Here is a 20,858-nt window from a genome sequence, read left to right as displayed (position 1 = left end):
CCTGTCGCTATTCATTTAACTATTTATTCGAAAGTGGGGTAAACAATGTTCAATTGCTGACGTATTGACATCTAACGGAAACTCAAGTTTCTAAACAGAATAACATCAATATTGTTTAATTGTTTACTTGTAAAGGTAGATAATGAAAACAAATGAATGTTGTCGAACAAAAAAAAATTACTTCACATTTTTACAATTTAAATTGGCAGTGATTTAGACTACAATATTTAAAATGTGTATTAAGTATTTTTAAACGAAATGCTGTAACAAAATTTTATACAATTCTAAGGTAACGTTCAATATCAACACTTTCAGAAAGTAAAGTACTCGCCACACGATCGGGCGGTGTACAGAACAATTTATGTTTATACATAAACCATTACACGGCGTGCGAGCTATACAATTCAGGTCTGCAGTGTGAACGTTATCTAACTCAGCCAAGCTTTTGAGTCTTACGCTTTGACTCACGTTAGCTTATCTATAACGAGAAAATATTTAGCTTGCATCAACTGGGATATGTTTTGTAAGAAACCGCACTTGTATTATTTTCCACGTTTATTTATTTTGCTTTAATTTTACACTAGATTTATGCTGTAAGGTGTGATTTTACAGCAAAAAAAGTCATTCAAACCAGCGATATCCAATAACATTATCAACCTTACCTATTCTTTAAAGGATAAAGGGAGGAAAGGAAAAGCAAGCTGAAAGAATTTTGTAGAAGTAAAAACATCTCCAGAAGTTTAAACAATGCTATATACAAATGACATGCGGTTATTCCATAATTACCCGGATTGACACCCAAACTTAGGTTAGGCAAAGTTTTTTAAAAGTCGGGCTAAAGGTCCGGCCTTTTGCGTGCGAATAGAAACTTAATACACTTGATAAGTATGGGCGGTGAGCTCTCTGACCCCGATAATGTCCGCTGCTCTTTGTTTACCTCAAGTTTATACATTTTCTCGTTTCTCTTTTTGTTTTTATAAAAGTACTTACTAGCTTTCGCCCACAACTCTGTCTGCGTAGGATTAAAACCTTAATTAGTACCCTATGTTTTCTTCCAGACTATGTTCTATAAACTATATCTATGTCAATTTCAGCTGTGCAAACGTTCTGGAGATATCTTCTAACAAACATCCATCCATCCATACATCCAACCATTTATTTATAATATTAGTAAGATTTCAATAATTGCGTTTGTTTGTTAGTAGCTACTGTAAAAAAATAATCAATGAATTGCTGTACATATTAAGTTTTACATTAATTAACATTACTTCGTTTTTATCATTGTTAGTATAAAGAGTTATCAATGACTGTCTAGTTTTTAATTATCTTATAACAGTATATTTTAATTTACAAAAAAAAAAATAAACCGGCCTCAAAACTAACCGCCCATCTTTGGTTTTAATTAATTTTGTTGACCAAACATATTATGTAGCCGCAGGCGCACTTACAAAGAGAATATTAACCGAGGGACACCACGCACTGGTTTACGATGATACAGGAGTCCAATTTCATTAAATAATTAAATAGAATAGCTCACTACATTATTTATGCTTGCATGAAATCACCGATGTAGCTTATCGCGCCATCTGGCGACTTGTTAAACTGAATCCGCCCTTAAAGTTATTAGCGTAAAGTTGTAGATGGTATGTTTTATAGGAACAGATGTAATTAACTGCACTGCCGAGTGTACGGGCATAATTTTCACACTGACTTCATAATTTACAAACGGCACGCCACCCCATCGAAAGGGTTAGCCAGTACTGGATCTCATTAGCGTCGGAGCGAAATAAAGTAAGCAATATAAAAGAATGACTCCGCGTTACTGACTCCTAGACTAATTACCTACGTGGAACAATGCACGATGCTTAAATGATATATTTGTTTGATTTAATTAAAATTGTTTTAATAATTTATGTGCAATTTTTGATGCAATCTGATTTTTTTTATTAATGTTCTATTTTTAAATTGTTACAGATCTTTACAAATTAACAGTCTATGTTACATGAGACTTAGAGCTGATGGCTTCATGAGGTGAGTTCAGTTAATTGCATATAAATGAAAACATTATTAATTCAATTTTAATATAAATAAATCTTTTTATTGCCGTTTATGAATGTGAAATTGGAATAAATTAAAATTTAATATTACAAATAAAAAAAATAAGCTCTGAATATGTGTAAAGATTTTTTGTACTCTATCTCATGTAATTGTATCTCATTTAAAAAAATATTTACAGTCTAATAAGAATTTTATTTAAACATGTTTATTCTGAAGGCAACACGTAAGATAAAATGAGGACGGTCGGACTTAAAATCGAAAAGGTCCATTCAATGATACGAAATCCCTTCCAAGAACACTTCGCATAATGCGATACCACATTTATTCAGCTCCACTGATATACATTGAATATACTGTGCCTACTGAACGATCGTTTTGTTGAAAATAAAAATATACAGACTTGTTTAAAAAAATAACGAACATGAATATTGTAGATGCCGAAATAAATACAGACAAGCTAAGTGGTTCGTAAAAACAATACTGTCCTAAATATTTTTTTTACATCAAAGTCTATATAAAATACAAATGTAACAGATTTTTTCTAGGTCTTAGTCTGATATATTTTTAATACATTTTCATATTCATTCGACATTTATTTAGATAATTAAATGTAATCTACTTACTAATATCAGAGATAAACATTTTAATTTTTACAAAATATATTAGAAGTATTTCTTATATCAATAACTAGCTTTTACCCGTGACTCCGTCCGCGCGGAATAAAAAAAAATTATCCTATGTCCGTTTCCTGGTTCTAAGCTACCTGCCCACCAATTTTCAGTCAAATCGATTCAGTCGTTCTTAAGTTATAAATAGTGTAACTAACACAACTTTCATATATATAAAGATTGTGTGAAATTTACATTTATTTAAATTACTTTCCTTCATAGTAGTTGACTTGCAAATAATAATAATAATAATAATAAATTCATTGAATCCATTCAGAAAGCAAACAAAAAAATGAAAAATGCGAATAATTTCAGATATAAGTTGAAAGCAATGTAAAAAACAAAGAAGCTAAATAGGAAAAAAAGGATAAGGTTATTTTGTCCTTAAGAAATTTAGCGACGTCACACTGCTAAAAATATTTTCACATAAAATTTAAGAATAATAAATGTTTTGCCGCTGTGAATATATGCATCATTATAAAGTTATGTTACTCCTTCAAAGTCTTATGTAAATATGTACGTGTTCTTGCGGTACCTCATCGCATTGGTCGCAGCCACGGGCAGTGCTAATGGCATGCGCCTGCGCATTCAACATTCAACACTCGTTCTTACGCCACGAGACTTGAATCCAATTGAGAGATTAAGCTTTTTGTTTACAACTGGTGAGCTTTTAATTGAGTTCTTTTGTGGCGAAGCACGTGGTTGTTTGTAACTTGGTAAACAGATGTTAAGATTTTTTGATTGATTTATTTTTATGAGATTGATACATAGGTTTTTTTTTTATGTTAAACAATTTAAAGTATACAATATTATAAGAAAATCTTTCTTTTAAACATGACAGATGTATATATTACTTAATTGAATCGCCGCTTGTTTGCTATCTTCTCTTATGTAAAAAAACATAGTCTCGGTCCATGTTTAATACCCAACAATCAGAGGTGTGAAGAATAATTATTATAATTAATTCATGTTTACATTCCGCTGCATACTTTAGCTTTAACATACGTTAGCCTAGTCCTAGCTTAACATAACACAAGACCGCGTGCACACTCGTGCTGTATACCATTTGAATATCTCCCGGTGTGACCGCAGCTTTATCTGGTTAATATTTCATGAACTCAAATTTTAATTTGAAATTCAATCGCTGCGGCGCTGTCGAGTCTACACAGTCCTCTGATGTTTTGTTTGGCTTATTGCTCTCCATACCTTCTTGAGTTGTCGCTAAATGGACGGCTGAGATGTTCATTTTATTCGCCTTTTAGGTTTTACAGCTCTTTGATGTATTAATAGCAAGTTTTTTAAATTCTAATTAGGGGACTTGGAGGTCTATAACAAGCAATGCTACAATATCATTTTAAAACAATAAAGGTCACAATTTAAAAAGGAAATTCCTTTCATTAGGATCCTTTATACATATAGTTAGAAATTTGTTCAAATATTCATACAAGAGCTACATTGTGGTACGCTTCAGAGATTTTGCTTGGCCTGGCGTCATTTGAATAACCGCTTTATATGTTTACAATTCAGCTTATGTTTTTCCATAATCATAAATATATTAATATTTATCTGCTCGCCATTTTATTTTCAAGTACTTTAATAGAATCCACAATACTAACACTCAAATATAACTTTATCGGATGAAATTTTGTGATAAATTGTCGTAAAACAAATATGAGCTTGTGCGTTGATAAATTAAAAAGCTGTGCTGCTGCTTAGAACAGACTAAATTATATTTGAAATAATTTTAAGTTCTTAACCTTCATAACAAAGTGATAGGCAATAACTAGTGTAGTATGTGTATAAGAAATTCCCACGCATCGATATCGAGCATGTGTTGACATATCGTTCTATTAATCGAATAAATATTATACTTAGGCGTCAACTTGCTCTCTGTTTGCAGATGTCGGAACGTCAAATTGTTTATCCTTGTATGTATTTAATACGGCGACTGCTTTTAGAAGCTTACTTTATACAGAAATAACGCTTCGCTTAGTATGAAATCAATAATTAGTTGGTTTTGTTCAGCAGAGAAAATTAAGTTTTGAAGTTATATTTTTGACATGAACGAAATGTTTGTATTGAAGCTTAGAATGTTTTAGAATATTGTAACCATTTTTTGAACAGTTATAAACAATTTTAAGTTAATGAAACTTAATTTCTATGGGTCCGACAGTTAACGGTACTCAAAGTCGCCTAATACCTCAGAAATTCCCATTATATAATACACACAATTCTAGCGTAAAACAAAAAAAAAACTGAATATGTAATGTTGAAAATCAACATTCCTATAAATCAGTGAAAATCGAATCGTTTAAAATAAACGCTCAATTCCACAGCACCTATTAAACGCGAAAATTCGATTTCGGACATAATGCTTCATTTTATATAATTTTACAGCTCGACCAGAATTAACGAAGCGTTCCTTCCCATCGATAAATTTCGTCGATAACCGCAGACTCGATATTATCTGCCCCATCCCTATTCTCCAATAATAACGATAACGCAAATCGTACGCGCGCTCATTAATCTGAAACAGCAAGAACTTTACCGCTCTTAATATCGACTTTGATTCAAACGGTTCATGAATTAAATTGTTTATTATCATTCCATTTTAATCGTTCACGATTTTTGATCACAATCAAAAAGTCGTGTTTACTCTTGCGTTATACCATTGATTATACAATTAATTTTATTGTTTAATCTGATTTCTTAAAGATTACTATGATTTTATAAAATTCTGTGTCATAATTTCATGATAAAAGATTGCGATAAAAATAGCTAGATATTTTTTTTTTTTGCGTAAATCTTCTAATATATAAAATTCTCGTGTCACAGTTTTCGTTCCCGTACTCCTCCGAAACGGCTTGACCGATTCTCATGAAATTTTGTGAGCATATTCAGTAGGTCTGAGAATCGGCCAACATCTATTTCTCATAACCCCCCCCCCATTTTTTAACTACGCGTGGACGGAGTCGCGGGCGACAGCTAGTATTAAATAAATATCAATGTATTAGATCTGTCTGTGAACTCGACTGTATCTTATTTCGAAAGTCGTAAGTTTCTTCGTAGAAATTACATTTAACAGTTAACTAAAATGTTTGCAAGCTAAAAAACCAATAGCTTAAGATCAATTTGGCAAGATAAAAGAGGTAATCTAAGTTGTAACAGTTTGATTCTAAACCGTTCGTGATTGTACCCATTCTTGGCCTTATTTCGACTGCTGTCATCTTAATAAGATTTACAGTACTAAGGGTCCGGGCATTTACGTACTCTGACCATACATCATACATATAATGCAATGAAAATATATTTACTACAATACTTACTGGATATATAAATCTAAACTTGAATATAACAGTTTTCTGGAAAGTTTTCTTTATATTCGAATACATCTTTATAAAAAGTATATTAAAATTTATTGTTTGCTTGTATATAAAATTGGGCACACAACATAACATTTGACTTTATTATAATACTAGCTGTCGCCTGCGACTCTGTCCGCGCGGCATTAAAAAAAGCTTTATAAGTAGCCTATGTGTTTTTCCAGACTATGTTCTACAACAGTGCCAAATTTCATCAAAATTCATTCATCAAACAGTCGCATTTATAATATTAGTAACATATATGATACTAGCTGTCGCCCGCGACTCCGTTCGCGTGCAGGTAAAAAAATACTTGATAGGGGTATGAAAAGTAGATAGTAACCGATTCTCAGACCTACTGAATTAGCTCACAAAATTTCATGAGAATCGCTCAAGCCGTTTCGGAGGAGTACGGGAACGAAAACTGTGACACGAGAATTTTATATATTAGATTTAACAAGATTTTGTTTCGTAAAAATAATTGACTTTATATTACGAACGAAATATATTTGCACTTAACCATTGTATAGAAAATTATTTCTAATATTTATGTACATTACTTTTATCATTCAGTAAATTTAAATACATTTATTTACAAAATAGGTACCTATAATTTCAAAGGTTCAAATTAAATTGAACTTTAAGCTTTACGTATTTAAGACTTCTATTGTTTAAATTCGTATTAATGTTGTAAATTTAGTTTTAGGGCTTTGTAAGGTCCCTGATGATTCCGCAATTACAAGGAATATTTAGTAAGCTATTACAGTATAACCTTCATAATAGAGAAATCTCTCTAAGCGAGAAAATATCGCGGCCCTTTGAACTCTCGCTTATCCAGGTTCGACTGTATTCTAATTACTCTAGAATTTACAGACAACACATCTTTAAAGTCCTTCGTATATAAGGCAAATTAAATCGTCGAAACTAATATTGTATGGTTGCGTCGCGATAATAGCGCTGCACGCACTTCGTACACACAAAGTTAAATCGTCGACGCGAGTCGTCTATGCAGTCGGTACAGGTATAGCGACTACATTTCAACTGTATAGATTTGATCCGCCATCTTGAAAATTGCAGCAAATTACGACAATCTTGACATACATATGCGAGCGACTGTCTTTGGCAATGATAGATAAAAATGTCGGCTACGCGCGCTTTTGTAATAAAAAGCCCTATACTTACGATACGCTTTAGGCTATATATTTTAAGTCATTTAACTTAAGAGGATGAGTAAATTAAAACAAATTGTTATGCGAGAAAAGGAGAAAAATTACAAGCCAATAGCAGCAAAGATGGATGGTTGCCATGGTAACGAACCCTTAGAACATTGTATTGCGTAAATCGCTTAGTGACTGAAGTCGCCAGGTTTCAAAAATTACATCGAAGGGCCTAAGACAATTAGTAATTTGATAGTATGCCTGGGAAAAGAAACAATTGCAAGCATACCTTACATTCTATCTTAATAATGTCAAAATCATTAAAACCATATTAATCGTATACCTAAAGGGAAAATGACCCATTATTACATAAACGTGAACTGCGAGTTATTACTGTAATTTAACTAATACTCACAGCCGGTTCCGTTCGCCTTTCACTCATAAACATCGGTCTGAATATCGGAATTGTTCAATAATGATAGCATAGAAAGATATTGTCTTGCCAGCTTTCTCATTTCACCTGTTGCATTTCTTGTAAAAGACCACATTTTACTGGATCACGGCTTTTGTAAAGAAACTTTGGATGAAATAACGTACATTTAAAAACACTCTTTACAAAAAAAAATATTTATATTTAAGGCACTGGATTAGTTACAGACAACATACTCCTGTCACACCTGTCTTCTATTAAGCCGTGGTATTTCTCCGGTCGAATAGCCCTTTCGGCAAAGAATATTGCGGGCTCTGCCACTCTTAACATAATGTTTTAATTTTTACGGTGTACTGGAACTGTTCTTTAAATTACAATGCAATTAATACGTGGGAAACGTAACAAAGTCATCATAATGGTAAGAAAGTCGTATGAATGTTAGAATTGCAAGAGCCAATAATTTAATAAACGCTTATGAGAAATTAATTCCTCCTCGTGACGGTGATCAAATTGCATTCATAAATTGAATATGAAATTTCAATCTCCATACTTGCTTGGCAAACAATCAAGTACAATTAAACAATTGTGAATGTATTAAATTACTGTCAAACCGCATTTGAATTATGTTTGCCAAGTTTTTATCGTCGATCGAAATTGAAAATTTAATTATTATAAAGAGACATAGATTATAAAATGTGAGAAATATAGGTTTTTAGCTAAAAATAATTGATGTAGTAATCACCTACATGATGTGAGACGGTGTTGATAAAAGAACCTTTTTATGTATGTGTATCCAAAATGAGTTACGAAATTTATACGCCTTTAAGTTACCAAAAAGTGTTTAAACCAAAAATTCTTTTAATTTCTGTATACATTTCTAAATAAAATAAATGTATATGTAAAATTGTAACTTGTAGAATATTACAAGTAGTGTCAAAATTTGACTTACATAACAATTTAATTTGGCTTAAGCCAGTCGTCACGGATGTGAACGACCCAGTTCCGCAGGAATCGATTGAGCCGATAGTTCAGCTCGCAGTCTAATCAGGCACCCATTACGAAATTACCTTTTACCAAGAATACGGTCACATAGGATGATTAACCAGTTAAGAACATATTCCAGTAATATGCTCCTAAATGTACAGGCTTACTTTTGATGTGCCGACTTGTCAGGAATATAATCAATGTGTTTCAAATTCAACTGGTACATTGGACCATCAGTTTTAACATGCACAGGTACATTTAATGGTTGCAAAAGCAGTTCATTAGTATGAAAAAGATGTTGAAAACTTGTTGTAAAAATGTTAATAAGTTGGATAACTTTTAGTTACTTTACTTCTTTAAATAAAACATATGAGTTCTTTTCTTATTTCGTATCTTAAATCTGCTGACGCTTCAAACAGTACTTTAGAACGCGGTATTTCAGCGCAATTGGGTTGAAAACTTGAGCGGGGAAAAGTTTTTCGCAGCAAAATTTTCCGAAACTAGGACTTGCTTACATATTGTTTCAAGCAGGATACGAGAGCTCTAATGGCGGCCTTAATACAAAACTTGGATAATTTTTAGCTCCATTATTCTCTCAAACAGTAGCGATAACAGATTTGCATTGCATTTTACGCTTGTTTTATTTGATGCACTAGAATCAAAGTATTTATTTAGCTTTACTTTAAGCCCCTCCGAATTATAAAATTACTAAATTATAACTACACTGTATTAAGAGTCAATAATAAAGGATATTTGCTTAAGAAGATATATATAAAAATAATAAAAAAAATTGAGACAACAAAGTTATTCTTTTCTTTTCTTAAATTGAATACCTGCACAAATAAAGCTACGAAATATAGTAAATATTAAATAAAATAAATAAACATTATAAAGTTGCTTCATTCAGATTATTAATATTATTGTGTTAATAAAGAAATTTATTATTGGGAGTACATTTATGAATGTTTATTTGAAAATTTACAAACATATTACAATGTGATTTATATTTACGAGTAATCTGTTTATGGAGAGTGTGAATAATAAAGCGGACGTTGGGATAATGACGATGCGTCCAATTTATTTTCTCACTCACAACGGAAATGACATTTCCATTTCATAATATTGTTAAATTTTATGTCTTTTTACATCTTTTTTTCATAAAATGAAATAAACGCATTTTAACGTATAATTTTAAAGACCTGTATGAAATCATTTATTTGTTTTTAGTATTCTTCTTTTTTCTCTGATCTATTTTTTTTCTTTCTTTAAAGTTCGAATTCCTTACACGTTTGTCTTTTCTTTCCAAAAAAAAAAGTATTAATCATAATAAATTTTTAATAATCAGCAATTATATTAATATTAAACAATTTCTAATCGCCTAAATTCATAAGACGATATAGTGTCATAAAGAAAAATATATTATCCGGTAAATCGCAACGATAACTTACAACAAAGTACGAAGTAAAATTTTTGATTATAAAATCAAACAACTTAAATCCTTAAATAAACGTTGAAAACTTTTTTTAATGCATAGAACATCGGTTATAAACGTCTTTTCTATAAAACGGAAAATGCTGTAAATGCGATTATTGCACCGATGGCGCGATTAAGTCTGCAGTGACGTGCGCCCCTTGTTCAAGCTAAGTTTTTGTATCGTACACTCACTTACACAAGTGTTACGACAAAAACTTTTAAACCTTATCGTCGTAGCATAAGGATTGTAACTTGGCAAAAGTGTGTACAGATTTGTGTTGGTGAGTGTACAATAGCCTTGATAATGGTCGCATGGAACGTTTTACTCCTTTATGCCTAAGGAATGTTTCCTACAACATCATTTGCTTTAACATGCATGCACCATGTATGGGAATTATAAAGCAATTTTCATAGTTCTCTCGTGCAGTTATCTATGAATTTCCTTTTATGATAGCACGATGTTGTAAACGACATCAGAGACATACACACCGCTGATTTTTGTAGATGAAGAGTGACTTCATTGTTGACTTTTAAAAGTTAACATGCCTAACTTCCAATTATTTATTAATTCATTAAACAAACCAAATCCACAAGTACTTAATAGCAACAACTAAGAAAAAAAATCATATCTGATAAATATAAACACTAAGTAAACAAGCAATTTTGTCACGACCTAAACTGTGCAACATCGGCGGCGACAGCGAGCTCCAAATGCAATTGGCTTATTGGCCCATTAGCTGCCGCGGAGCTTAAAACACCGCGCCAATAAAATCAATGGTTCACTTATACAACCTGCCTCCATACAGATCAATTAGAAACACTTTTTATTTAACAAAATGTTACAAACTATCATGCAACAGTTTTGATTTCAATTCATTTTAATAGAGCTATTTTAAAAGAAAAGAACATAAGGATGGATTGATTTCTATAATGATTAGTGTTCATTATTATTATTAACAATTGAAATTAGTGAATAACAGAAGTATGTAATATATAAACATTATCAAGAAAAAGAAATGCTTTAAAAGTTTAAGTTTTTCTATCACAATGTTTCAAATATTGTAAAATATAAAATTACGGTAAAACAATACAAATTGACAATTGACCAATCTATACATCTATTGGAGTGTACCGTGTCACGATAAACCAAATTTTGCAATCGTCGATAGAAAGAATCTATATGTATGTCCGCAAGGCCGCGTTAGTTCCGGTTACTCTCCGGAACGGCTGAAGCGATTTAGACTGGAAATTAGATGCACGCGGGTATACTACTTTTTTTTGCACTGACGAAGTGGCTGGCGACCGCTAACAAACAATAAATTATTTAAAAAAAAACTACAAACAACATATCTATAAAATAATAAAAAGGACGTAACGTATTTTAGGAAGTCAGGCCGAGCGACAATAATTGCAACGTCCCGATCAACAGAAAATATTAGGTCCTTACATATGAAATTGGCGTTTTGTATGGGAGGAACAAAAAGTCGAATATTTTTTAATATAATACATTTAATTAATCAAAGTATGAACCATTATTTTCTATGCACTTTTGCCACCTCATAGGTAGTTCATTGATCCCTTTACTAAAAAAACCAGTCGGACGGGAATCAATAAAATCTTTGAAGGCGATTTGGACTGCCCCATCGGAGTTGAATTTTTTCCCTAGCAAGAAGTTATCCAAATTTCGAAAAAAATGGTAATCTGTTGGAGCAAGGTCCGGGGAGTACGGAGGATGTCTTAGACTTTCCAATTGAAGCTCTTCTAATTTAGTAGCCGTCTGTTGCGCAGTGTGTGGTCTAGCGTTGTCGTGAAGCAGCAGTGGCGTGGAGCGATTGACCAGCCTAGGTTGTTTAGCCGCTAGCTTTTCCATCATGGTTTGCAATTGCTGACAATAGACATCAGCCGTAATAGTCTGGCCAGATTTGAGAAAACTGTAATGAACAATACCGGCACTAGTCCACCAAACGCTTTCAAGTAACTTTTTTGGGGTTAATTTTCGCTTGGGGCAAGATTTGGCTGGCTGGCCAGGATCCAACCATTGCGCTGAGCGCTTCCGATTATCGTAAAGAACCCATTTTTTATCACAGGTAATGATTCGGTTTAAAATACCTTCATTATTGTGCCGGTTTAGTAATGTAACGCAACAGTCGACGCGCGTTTGCCGGTTTGCTTCAGTCAATTCGTGAGGTACCCACCTTTCAAGCTTTTTAATCTTCCCAATTTGCTTCAAGTGAATTAAAACAGTTTTATCACTAACATCGCAGCCTGCAGCTAACTCGGACGTGGTTTGCGATGGATCCGCTTCCACAATAGCCTTCAACTCTTCATTATCAACTTGAGTCTCAGGCCGTCCACGGGCCTTGTTCTGCAGATCGAAATTTCCAGAACGAAAACGTTGGAACCAAAAACGAACTGTGTTTTCTTTTGCAACACGACCGCCTTACACATCATTCACCCTTCGAGTCGTTTCCGCAGCACTAGTGCCACGGCGGAACTCGTACTCGTAAATAATGCGATATTTTAAGTTTTCCATTTTGTAAAATGAGTGACGCAAACAGAAAAAAACAGAAGAAAAAAAACAAATGAATGACGGTTATCGAACCACAAATACATGAGTCTATAGCTGTACAAATTTGAATTTGGAATTCCTAACCAAAGAGGAGAAATTCGTGATTAAAGTGGCCAGTACGAAAAACGCCAATTTCATATGTAAGGACCTAATATTGTCCACGAACAAATGCACATTGTTAGGCACGTTCCGTCGGGACCGTATTAAATTACTCTTGCGATTCTGTAAAAACTATAAAAGTCTGTACGTATGCAATACGCGACGTACTGAACTGGCTTGCCTCCAATTTTTCATGTTTTTTAATATTTGCGATATCGTGGTTCGGAAACTTTTGCACTTATTGATAAAGCTGTATGCTCATAAATGTTTTACTTCTGTTTTGATATTAGACTACTGATTGCTGTTTTTTCACTAACATGATTATATTTAAGCTTCTTCATTTATATGAGTGACATGCATTTTACTAATCGAAGATCAATGAATTGATTCTTTAACTATTGTTTTGTAAAAATGAGATAAGCGTTTATGTTGTAAAATTTTGCATCATTTGTGATACTTTACTTTACTTTACAGTACTTTTAAGTACTGAAACAATTCCTTTCATATTTTATTTCTATACAATACCTTCGTATGTTGTTTGCAGAATAACATAATTTGTGGTCCCGCTTTTGTAATTTAGTCGTTATAAATTTAACGTCGCTGTTTAGTTTCATAACTGGAAAGTTCTCGATGCCCCACATAGATATCTGAAATCGCTCGTTAAGTCTCAAAGCAGCTCATTAAAGTAAACGATATTTCAAAGAAAATTATTCATATTTAATGTTTGTTTTGTTGTGACATAAACTACAAAATATATTTAATTTGTACCTAGTTGTCGTCCGCGACTCCGACCGCCCGAAATTAAAAATAAACTTAATAAGTAGCCTATATATTAGCATGGCCTAAGTAGACTATCACAATTCGCAGAGACTCTCACACAATGCCCAGAGGAGACGAAAGCCTAGAGAAGCTTATAGTGGTCGGGAACGCTAACGGCAAGAGATCACACGTCCTCTCACCGATCTGATCAGCGGTCGTGAAGGACGCGGTGGACCGCACTCGGTGGAAACAAATCGTCTACTCCAGAACTAACCCTCATGCTGACCACAACCTACTCTAGAGACAAGTAGACTATGATCTGCAACTATGCCAAAAATTTCATCGAGATCTGTTGAGCCGTTTCCGCAGATACCTTCAAACAAACATCCATCCACCTAAACATTCGCATTTATAATATTAGAAAGATTTATTAGCGCCTTTAATAACATTGTCTGCATTGTGTAATCTGCTTTAATGTTAGAAGGAAATCTGGGAATATCGCTCTAATTAAAATACAAAGTTCTTGCAAAATGAGAATTTCATATTATTGGATAGCAAATTGACTTTTCCGTTAGGCAAGGAGTTGGCAAGTATCAAGTCTGGAGCATTCTTAGCGGATTGTTATTCTTGCCCAAAGCGGAGTTCTGAATTTAATTTGATTGTGTTTACCACAAACTTATCCCTCTCTGGCAAACTATGGATGTAAATCAATCGTAGTTTAATCGCGATAATGCTTAGCTTACAGCGTTTGTACAGAAGCAACTCAGAGAGGCTTTCATATTTTAATATATTGTCAATTAATTATGAATTCCCAAGTAATTTACTAACATGGGACGTATGACTAGAAAAAGAAAAACATGATTTAGATTTTTAAAGATAACATTTTGCCGACGATTCAAAAATTTGGTAAATTTTTGCAATAGACATGATTTTAAAATTTTACGATGGCTTTTCGCTATTTGAAGCTATACGAAGCAATATTATTGAAAAACCTTTTTTTTTCAAACCAACTTTGTTTACAATTACATTGACAATAATTACGGTTAACGATATCTTGATAAAGATATAATAGTTGTCGCCATTTTGCTATTATCAAGTTCTGAATAAACATGAAAATAATTACTGTGTCGAGTATCTGTCGCATATTTGCATAATTCTTCGAACTGTGTAGTCTACGCATTGTTTTCACGACTGGGAATTTCGCCAAACGTTGTAAATTTCTGTACCTCTGCTATTTCTCTTCCAATAGCAATAATCACTACGATAAAATATCAATAATTATTTAACCAGTCACGAATCAGGTGGCTGCTTGCTCGTTTACCACCTTATAATATAAAAAATATACATTTTTTTTTGCAAAAATATAACAAGTATTTAAATATCATGACCAGTTATTCCTCGCGATTGCTTATGAAGTTAAGAGTTAGGCTCTTTACATTTAGAACTGGCTGATGTAAAAAGAAACAAAAAACATTATGTATTGAAATATGATATTATTTTTATTCTTCTCTACACAATATTGAGGTAATATAATAAATGGTAATTCTATATGTTTCATAGAAGTCTTAGAAATGAGAGTAAAATTCGTTTATATTTTTACTTTTCATAACACATTTTCCAAAGAATTGTATTACCAAGATCCACAAATTACAACAACTTTATGAAATTTGATCATATAATATGAAGAGGACGAATACACGTTTTACTTACAATTACTGTGCTCTAGTATTTTAAAAAGTTATCGCAAATAGATACGATACGTCTTAAGGCGTTGCTATTAAAGTCTTATTTGCAATATATCGGTTTAATCAACCATTTCCATTCAAAATTCTTCAAATCAGGTCACACGATGTTATAAAAATTCAACTGGATCAAGTAATGTCAGTTCTTAATATTTGCAATTATATTTTAAACATTTCTTATATTCACAACTATCTGTTGTATAAGGTTTGTGAATAGTTAAATTATTTTCTTTGATGTCTCTAGTACTTCATAGAGATGCTAATTATGTCTCAAAGTAACACTTCTAAGTTATGCTTGCTTCATTACATGTTGCAAATCCAGTTCAACACATTCATCATATTGCATCAATCTGAAAAATAATTCTGCTGTTGCATATTAATATCAAATGAAATTACTATAATTATACAGTAAGAGCGAAAATTCCGGTAAAGAATTGTAAATAAGTCTTAACAAAATAGAAATGTATGCTAGTTTATAGATAGAAGTCTAACATGTATCTTGAATGAAACGTACATGCGTTTGACGTTCGTACAACACAGACGCGGGCGAATCCGAAAAATGTACCATCCTCCGCAGATACGACCAAATAACAAATAGAAAATCAGCATATAGAAAGGAAATATCGAAAATGCCCATATTTCTATATTTTACAATGCACCATTAAAATATATACCGTCGTTTCTGTGCCGTCGTCGAAGAAAACATTATCATAAACAGACATTCACTTTCGAGACTGGCTGCGCGCGAGAGTATTTCATTTTATAACCGTTGCTTCATATTTATGTGGGTGCTTTCCGTTTATTGCCGAACTTCGTCACTTCCCTTCTCCAATGCATGCAACATCATGTCTATCTTTTCTGTATTTTATGTTTCAACTTTATTCGGCCATGTTATTGAGGGTAGGGGAAATATTTATGCCTTGTTGACTTCTGTCATACCTTATATTGAAGATATCCTTGCCAATTTAGATATGTTTTATTATGAATTAAATTATATATGAATGGATTTATTTTTAAAAGTGTGGTGTCTAAAATAGTAGGAGCTTGGAAAGTGAAATTGCATTACGACAACTTAAAATGGTCGCTATCAAGAAACCTACTGATTTAAATCAACAACAATTTATCTACTTAGATAAAAATATATTACCGTGTCTAAAAATGCTCACCGGACCCTACCTTTCACTTTATGGATTGCAAACGAACCGTGCAAGATTAGAATATTTATCGAGTATCTTGTTAGTGGACGTGGGCATCACTATCGTAGAAGGTCTAGTTGATTTATAGTGACGTACGGCGTGAGTTATCGATATCGAGCGGAATGTTACTGCGCAGCAGGTTTTGTCGTCATATTTTATTCCGCCAATCGGATTCTGCCACTAAAAGTGAGATTAGATACCAGTATGTCCGAATTTTGCATATAGTTTATGTTCTGTATATTTTTGGCAGTTCCTATTGAAAAGTTGAAATGAAAAATTTGTGACAGACAAAGTGTTCCTAATAAAATTTTATTGACAATATCAAAAATATTTAACAATAACTAAAATTATTATAAAATTATATATCAATAAAAAACCTATAAGACAAAATATGGTCTTTCATAATTTAGTACAACATATATAAAACGTGACGTACCAATGATTTTTACCATTAACACATCATTTATCATATGCTTACGATTACCTAATATATAAAATTCTCGTGTCACAGTTTTCGTCACCGTACTCCTCCGAAACGGCTTGACCGATTCTCATGAAATTTTGTGAGCATATTCAGTAGGTCTGAGAATCGGCCAACATCTATTTTTCATACCCCCCCCCCCATTTTTTAACTGCGCGCGGACAGAGTCGCGGGCGACAGATAGTTGCTTTTATATGTTCCCGATCATACGTTAAAAATATTACATACATCTGAATAACTTGAGTCACATACTTCTGATTTAATTATAGTAAAACGACGAAAGTCTAATGTTGTACATAATACATAACTTTAAGTCTATTTACAACAAACACAGACCTTTGAAGGTACATCGCAAGATGGCGGTAACGTCGTATGTCACATGACTTGGGTCTGTGGACGCAGCGCAGGTGTGAATTGCGAGCTATATAAACGTGTGAATCCAGTCTACGTTCCCACAATGCGTGCAACATTAGATACAATTTACCGTATATTAAGCTGTTGGCTTGTAGGCCATAAACTGTGCGTTTTGTGTAGTTTGTACGTTGACTGCGAATTTACGCTACATTGGTATGTAAGGAAATGTATGGGGGTTCTCTAGTGCGTTCGTATGCTCTCAATCTGATAAAATATTCACATTTGGCAGTCAATGGTGAAACAACTTTGTGTTTTCTACGATAACTTTTTATTTTGTTGACATCCAAATATAGGCTTGACGAGGCATTTACAATTTCATTGAATTGATATATTCTTGTTTAACAATAGATTTTACTTTGTTATTTGGTCGAAAGACCGATTTACGATTCTCTTAGCAACCGTAAAAACATTAGCGAAGTGTTCGTTCAGGAATAAAGTAATGTGAAATCGTCTTTGAAAGTATCTCTCAGGGGGTGATAAAACGCTTTACGTCAAAAGGGACCATTATAGAATAAAAATATTGATATTATTCGCATACAATGAAGCGTTCTCGTAACAATCGAGACAAGACTGTGAAAAAATAATTTCATTCGAACGACAGAATTGATCAATAAAGAGGACTCTATAAGACGAGGATATAACGAGTGCGGTGAGAAAAATCTCAATACAATCCATTGGTATTCAGTTATTATGATTCTTCGGCAGAGACTGTGACCCTGTCTTTCACCTGCTACGACGATTTTTAATAAAATAATACTTTGGAAGCGACGCGACGCAATATCGGCGAAGGCGGGCAAATCGACTCACCCTTACCCCGTCTATTTTATTTAATACATCGCATCACCATAATGTCGTCAAATTCTGTTGTGAAATTAATAATTGAAAAGAAGACTTAGGGTGGGGGAAGAGGCTTTGAACATTTGATTTTAAAAGCATTACATGTTATTACGATTTGTCTTTGAAAACAATTGAAATGCAATTTGTTTTATAATTTCTTAACAGATATATGAATATAACTTTGCGATGAGTACGCTGAGTAAATTCAACAGTAATAGATGTCTATTTATTTCCCTTTCCTTTTATTTATTTCAATGATTTCACTAATTACATAAGTGAAACGATAAACTGATTCATCTAGATGTCTAGACACATTAAACTTTAGACTCCTCTATATTCAAAATAAACTTGTTCAGAATCATTCGCAAAATGTACGTTTTATTATTGAATGTTTAAATATATCGCCGTCAGTTAGACTCGTAAAATGTTATTATTTAAATTGTCACATGAATGTAAAAGGCTTCAATATATTGTGTCTGAGCAATTCGTAACTGTTTTATTTCCATAAAGTACCACAATATAATAATGTGTCGTGTGATAACAATGTGCTTCGAATAATATGTACGTAACTATTACTATGTTCTATTGATGTGTATAACAATTCCTTTTTTTTTTTTACTAGCTCTCGCCCGCGACTCCGTCCGCGCGGAATTTAAAAAAAAACTTAATTGTAACCTATGTGTTCTTCCAGACTATGTTCTACATCTGTGCCAAATTAATATCCGATTAACCGTTCCGGAGATACCTTCAAACATCCATCCATCCATCTATACTTTCGCGTTTATAATAGTAAGATATGTTAAGATTTATATGGTATTTGTCTTTATTTCCAGTGAATAGTTGACCTAAAAAAAACTTTTACTGACAGGCTCTAAAATGTATTATTTAATTTTCAAAATTTAACTATTTTGGAAATCTGGGAAAACGAAAACAAATACACAAAAGCCTTACTCATTTTCGAAGCGAATAGATGACAAAATAGGAGACGCGTCCCCCACAGACCATCAAAAGGTTAAACATCCCCCGGCCCGGCACAACCATTCGACTTTGGCTGTCACCGAAACGGGCCCAAATATAACACCATTCCGCCGTTGCTTGTCGAAACCGCTTGTCTCCGAATGCAAACTCTATTTTGACATGCCAGTATCGCGTAGGGTTGATAAATCTGCAAAATACAGATATCTTTTTGAGAAAGCAAATGTAGGTTTTTATGAAATGTTCCCACTTTATAATAGTTAAAAGTTAAAGAAATTATAATGCACAATATACAATAATTCATTGTTGGTAATTATCAGTTGTAGTCATACTTTTAACTAAATTCTTTCGTATTTGGTTTACACAAATTAAATTGTATATTTTGTTTACTTTCGAATACAATGTAAGATGATTACGTATTACATTTTATAATAAAATTTTAAATGTTGTCAGCCCTGTCCCCACTCCCCGGCATGCACCAGACAGCCGACAGCAGCCGCGGGAGATGGGTAATGCATAAAATTTCATAGTTCGTGCCGCGACCGACGCGCCCCGACCATTTTGAGTGCCGTCTGCATTTCCTCGCTATAATGTGGCATTCGCTCACTGGAGTGCGGGGGGTGGACATGCTCGTAACTCGCGATGCGAACAAATTGTTTTATCACATTGCAATGAATTATATATTAAATATCAATTTCAAAACATTAAATTAAACCCGACAATATCAAATCGCATAAAATAATATTACAATGTTACCTATAAGATTAATTAAAACATTTTAAATCAATAATTCAGAACAGATTAATAGTTTTTTGATTAAAATTCTATATATAGATTCATATGTACCGCTTTAATGCTTAATTATATAATAATAATTAATTATAATCCATCCAATCCATTACATGAAAATTTTATTAATTAATGTTATTACTGTACGAAAAATCATTGGTCATTCGAAATGCAATTAATTCCTTTGAATGTTTTCAACACTCGCTAATGAACAAATTGCGCCGGACGTTCGGGAACTCCCCTAAAAGGCGGCCTAATGCGATAAATACAAAAGAATAACACCCGTTTCCGGATTTTTTAATTTACGGCCCGATAGCTTTAATATCCGGGCCCGCAGCGGACGCGATGTTATAATCGACTTTTATTATAATAAATCGCTGAAAACGCAAAAGACTAACATAGCTCGTCCACTTTGTTTGAGCCATCAATAATGTGGATTCGAATACTAGTTCTTATTCAACTAAGCGTCCAAATTGCAAGGGACGGCTCGTAACGATTCATTATCCCATATTACGATTTATTCTCTTCGGGGAGACATTTCGCATGCTTAATGGAATACTGACCTAACTCAAAAAACACGATTGTTGGGAAATCGCAAAAAAAGGTTTTGATATAAGGATTCATCATACATTATAACTGATAAAATGAAAACTTGCCATGAATAATTTATGAATCATTGTTTGGTTAAAGTATAATTTACTATTCATGAGATATGATTAAAAAAAACACCGAAAATAATTACTATCTATTTAAAAAAAAAATCTAAAAAGTACATTAAAAGTTAAGTCAGTTTTTTATAAAAAAGTAAAGCAAAACTTTAAAATTCCAACGTTCCAATAAGTTTTAAGTCTGTCTTAGATTGAAC

At 33.0% G+C, this 20,858-nt stretch overlaps 1 protein-coding gene across 2 annotated transcripts in view; it reads left to right on the top strand.

Moving 5' to 3' along the window:
- Positions 1-20,858, top strand: part of LOC106719271 (leucine-rich repeat-containing protein 4B-like) — a 211,775-nt gene that overhangs the window by 83,143 nt on the left and 107,774 nt on the right. For both annotated transcript variants that reach the window (XM_045677985.1, XM_045677983.1), the window contains one exon: positions 1,975-2,031. The gene's annotated coding sequence lies outside the window, so the exon portion shown is untranslated. The remainder of the gene's footprint in view (positions 1-1,974; positions 2,032-20,858) is intronic.

The sequence above is a fragment of the Papilio machaon genome, chromosome 1 (genome assembly GCF_912999745.1).
Source record: "Papilio machaon chromosome 1, ilPapMach1.1, whole genome shotgun sequence".
NCBI classification, from domain to species: domain Eukaryota; kingdom Metazoa; phylum Arthropoda; class Insecta; order Lepidoptera; family Papilionidae; genus Papilio; species Papilio machaon.
The sequence above is the reverse complement of the archived record's forward strand: the minus strand, read 5'-3'. Positions and strand labels throughout refer to the sequence as shown.